Source organism: Solanum stenotomum, chromosome 1, assembly GCF_019186545.1.
Source record: "Solanum stenotomum isolate F172 chromosome 1, ASM1918654v1, whole genome shotgun sequence".
In the NCBI taxonomy this organism is placed as follows: domain Eukaryota; kingdom Viridiplantae; phylum Streptophyta; class Magnoliopsida; order Solanales; family Solanaceae; genus Solanum; species Solanum stenotomum.
The window spans coordinates 56,470,056-56,475,511 of record NC_064282.1 but is presented as its reverse complement, the minus strand read 5'-3'; positions in this window follow the sequence as shown (position 1 = coordinate 56,475,511).

Genomic DNA, 5,456 nt, shown 5'->3' with positions numbered 1-5,456 from the left:
GGAGTTCGTTTTAAGGCAAGTGGCTTCCAAACTTTGTAAAACTCTTAGACTACGCATGACTACTTTCCTAATTGTGTTGGGGAGTAATGGGGATTGAGGATGGGTTTTATTTGTTGATTGAAATTGTTGTAAATGAAAGATGGGGAATAAAACGAGCTAAATGTGTTATATGTGACTTGAATTTGTTGAATAAGTCATGTGATAACTGATATTGAGGGGATAGAAGAGCATGAGTAGGCTATGATTGATACAGACATTGTGGTTGAGACAGATGATGTGTAATACTATGATGTGGTCGTGATATGGTTGTGATTGAGACAGATGATGTGTAATACTATGATGTGGTCGTGATATGGTTGTGATTGAGACAGATGATGTGTAATACTATGATGTGGTCGTGATATGGTTGTGATTGAGACAGATGATGTGTAATACTATGATGTGGTCGTGATATGGTTGTGATTGAGACAGATGATGTGTAATACTATGATGTGATCGTGATATGATTGTGATTGATGACATGTGCATATTCATTATTCATCCCATGTGTGAACTATCTGTTGCATGAGTTCTGAGACACTGATATGAGGATGGATGGATATGAGACACAGTTGAGACTAGCTCCGGCTAGAGATATATGAGATGGACTAGCTCCGGCTAGCGATTTGGATGCCGATGGGATCTGGTTCCGGCGGTGATACATGGTCCATGTGTGGCCCCCATGGGTTCTGATTTGAGTATTCAGCGCGGACTGATTACGTCAACAGATGTGTATCGTAGGACAGACATGCATCACGACTACATGACATCATTATTGCATTTTGCATCGCATTTGCCTTATCTTTGTCTGTGATGTGTGGATTGTATCGGTTTACCCTTCTTATGTGGAATTTGATCTACTTGCTCTTATTTGTTGATCTGAGGTTGATGAGGATATACTGTTGGTTCTGGCTGTTGAATATGATCTGTTTAGTATAGGTTGGTTGGTTTGCTGCTAGATTGAAGTTTCGGTGGTTCGGTTGGGATTGAAAGGAGTTGTTTGTAGCTGCTAGTTTTGCTTAGTTTAGAGTTACTTGCGAGTACCTGTGGTTTTCGGTACTCACCCTTGCTTCTACACAATTGTGTAGGTTGACAGCTCTCTCTCAGATTCGGCTTAGTATTTTCTTTAGCAGATTGAGCTTCGGGACATACTCGAGAGGTAGCGGTTCATTCCAGACGTGCCCTTGAGTTATCTTTACTTTCAGTTTTGTTCTATTCGAGAACTATACTCTGAGACTTGTATATTTTTATTCAAATTCTGTATTTAGAGGTTTGTACATGTGACAACCAAATTCTGGGTAGTGTTGAGTCTTAATTAAAGTCTTCCGCTTATTTATTATCTTTTATTCTCGTATTTCTACTTCTCTATCGTTGTGGTTGGGTTAGGCTGACGTGTCCGGTGGGAAATGGACATGTGCCATCACATCCGGATTTGGGGTGTGACATCGATCTATTTGCTTCTATGTAAAAATAAATACATAATTAGTTGTGATTTTATGTACGTAGAGCAACTCTATAGAGATAATATCGGCTTACAAACTTAGACTACAAAGATGCAAAATATCTCATGGATTCTATTACCTTTTTCATCCGTGTGGAAATTGAAATAAACTAAAAAAAATGAAAGAACAAATGAAAAAAATTAGCCAACTAAGATTTTGAATATATTATGATAAAGTACTATCATTGTGGGTATCAATATTTTTTTTAATTTGGTTTACCGATCGAAGCGAACCGAGTATTAGTATTTCTTTTAATAAAGTCGAAAGTTTAATTTTATATAACTTTATAATTATACTGAATAATTTTTTAATTTTAAAATAGTGTATAGACTTGTATATATATATATGTATAATAGTGTATAAAAGGTGCCTATATACACTTTTATATTGTTGTACATAATTAAACAACACATATACAAATCAATTGTAGATAATTTTTAAATAATGTACCTGCACTTTATAAGTGTGTATAAGCATTGATTATATACAATTATAATATAGGACACCTTTCAATTATCACGAGTGTTGACACCCAATTTTGATCATATGCAATTCATATTAATTATCGAGCTTCTTCAATTTGAAATCATTATTTTTGAAAATTTCAAAAATATTTTAAATCTATTCTCTAAATAGTTTTGTTAGTTTTCGAAAATAATTACATAACCGAAAACTAACAATACTATTTAGAGAATACATTTAATATATATATAAATTGTGTTTACCACGAATATGTATTTACTTTCCTCTAAATTAGTTAACTTTATATTTATGTATAATTATTAATTAACTTATGTCTTAACAACTATTTTGTCTTGTTTAAATTTAGAACCTCAAATAATTAATTGATAATTACTTGTCTTATTTCAACTTCAATCGAATTTATCAAATTGATTCGATTTGGCAATATTTAAATTCAATTGACTAAATTCCTAATACAACATGCCACTCAATTCGACTAAGTTTACAATCGTTTGGCCATATTTTAAATACTTTATTCTAAAACCCTCATATCCTCATATATCTAGAGTCAATTAGGTCATTATGTAGATTATTATATTTGATTTAATATATTGTGTAGACACGTAAATTTTTACCAAACATAAGTTTTACACACACAAAAAGGACAATAACAAAAACCAAAAAAAATAATAATATACACACAAAGCGACAACAACATGCGGAAAAAAAATACACACTCACACCAAAAGAAGATTTGTGAACGTCTTAATCAAGCGTCGATCAAGATTTTGCAGTTCTTATTTCTTCATTTGTGGTACTCAACTTCACCTTATCTCTTAATTTATTTATGGAAATTGATGTATTTATGTGATAAGTTTTTCTATAGTTTTGTTTTATTTATAATTTGATTGAAATGAAGATTGGGTTAAAGTGTTATATCTCTATTTAATGAATGAAGACCTATATAACGTAAGAATTTTTGTTGTTGTTGTTGTTGTTGTTATTGTTGTTTAATTTTGTCATGCCTAAGACACTATTTTTATGACATTGTTGTAGCTTAATGTTCATGTCAATTGACTATTTTAATTTACATACTTTTAAATAAATGTGATTACCTAATGAACAAACAAATGGGTTATGTTGTTAAACGTGAATTTATTCCATTTTGAATTAGTTGAATCCTTTGATATGAGGATTAATTTATTTAAAAATATTATCAATTAATATAATAATGGAATGAAAGATCATTTCTTTAAAATTCACAAAAATAAGAGTAATTACTTTTAATACTAGGTGAGTTTTAGGCACGTTAGAAATATTTGTTTCAAGTAAGAGACTTTTATTCATTGCCTTAACAGTATGATCAGTTCTTGGCTTTTGTATTCACCTGCCACATTCATGAGTTATTTTAGGGCTTTTGTATTTTGCGAATGATAATTACATTGTTGATAACATGCACCTAATTAACTGACATAACATTTCAATTTTTAGTTAAATGAGCTAGATAAAAAAGATTTGGACTTACAAGTATTTATTTGTCGACTTTATGAAAAAAGAGCCTTTTAATTGCTTCATTTGTGTCATTTCTTAGTCACATTAATTTGTTTGATAAATTGATGGCCTTTTTCTATTATGTTCTAAATTAAAGATTTGCTTGAGTTTTATTTCTAGATCTCTCTTCTTTTTTTTTTTGCAACAAAATGGATGAGGATATAAATTCTAGTTATATGTAGTTTCTCCTTTAATTCACGCATATTTGATTCTAATGTGAGAATTCCTACATAGATTACATTATATTTTAATAGTTAATAGTTTTCATGAATGATAGAGTTTATGTTGCCATGTAGAGTAGTTTGTGATGATATACTCCATAAACTTTCACTTATGTTAAACTTAATGATAAAATTTATATTGTAAATTGGAAAGTACAAATATATATATATATATATGGAATTGTAATACCAAGGACAATCCATCCAATAAGTCTTATAAAAGTGGGCATTAGAACATATGAAAGACAAAATTGAGTTACATATTTTACTTTTGACTCTAGTATAAATATCTCAATTTAAATCTTTATTTTATTGTCTCTCTCTTTATACAAGTATAAAGGGTGAGAATTGAATCAAGATTAATTGCAAGCTATGTGTTACCACATTATTGATATTTTGAAAAGAATTTTTACTTATATGTCTTTGTTTAGGAGTAATATTTAGTATATTTTTTGTTTGATTTTCTAGTCATTGGAAATATTTTAGGAGTTTGTAATGAGATATTATTAATTTAGTATAATTTTAGTTGTTTTTATTATATGATCATGGGTGAATTTTATGACAAATATTTTTTTCATGAATTAAACTAATTCATCACAAGTTGATTACATTCAGTGACACAAAATGTATTGTACTAGTACCCTTTTTTATTGAATATGAATTATTTTTTTGTGACAATTATAATTGTCACTACTTATGATAATATTTAGTGACAGTGTATGTCGTCGGTAAAAGCAACACTTTTAGTGACAAAATGATATATTTAATCACAAAATTATTAACCTTTTTTATAATAATAAATTTGTCCCAAATTTATACATTTAAGGACAAAATAGTTTTTGTATATAAAAAATAGTCACTAGTGACGATATTATATTTTTTCAACTACGAAATACATATAGCTTTAGAGACATTTGATGGCGTCACTGATTGAACAAAATAATTAGTGATGATTTAATTTTGTCACTAATAATAATATTTTTAGTGACAAAACATACTATTAACTACAAAAAAGTTACAAATGTTTATGCATTTTGGGACAATTTTTCTTTTTTGTAGTTAATATAATATTTTTAGTGACGAAGCACTAAATCATCTTTGTATACTTTTAGTGACACACGTTTAGTGACGACTGATTAGCGAAATTTTTTTCGTCACACGAGTTTTAGTGATGAAATATGATTTATAGATGACGAAATTATTCGTCCCTGATAATAAAATTTGTTGTAGTGATTATATGTATGTTAATAGTATATCCCACAGTTCACTCTTACATGTTTCATGCTCTTGTCTGTTATTTCAGTTGCATGTTTTACCACTTGGTCATTGCATTATCTCATGTTATTCAGTAGAACATTTGAAATTCAACATATCTATTTATTATGTTTATCATCCATATCCTACATACTCAGTACCTTCAAAGTATTGATAGCATACTCTCACGCTATATTGTTTGATAATATAGATTCATACGTTCAGCACTCAGACTGTGGTTAGTACGACTTCAGATCAGCTTAGTAGCATTATTTGGTGAGTCATCATCTATAGAGGACAACCTTTATATTCCATTCAATTGTATTATTTTAGTTTTCAGGCAGTTAGAGTTAGCTAGGGTCTTGTACTAACAATTCATCTTAATAGAGGCTTTCAAACGGTCATATTAGCTTCAACTTATGTTTAT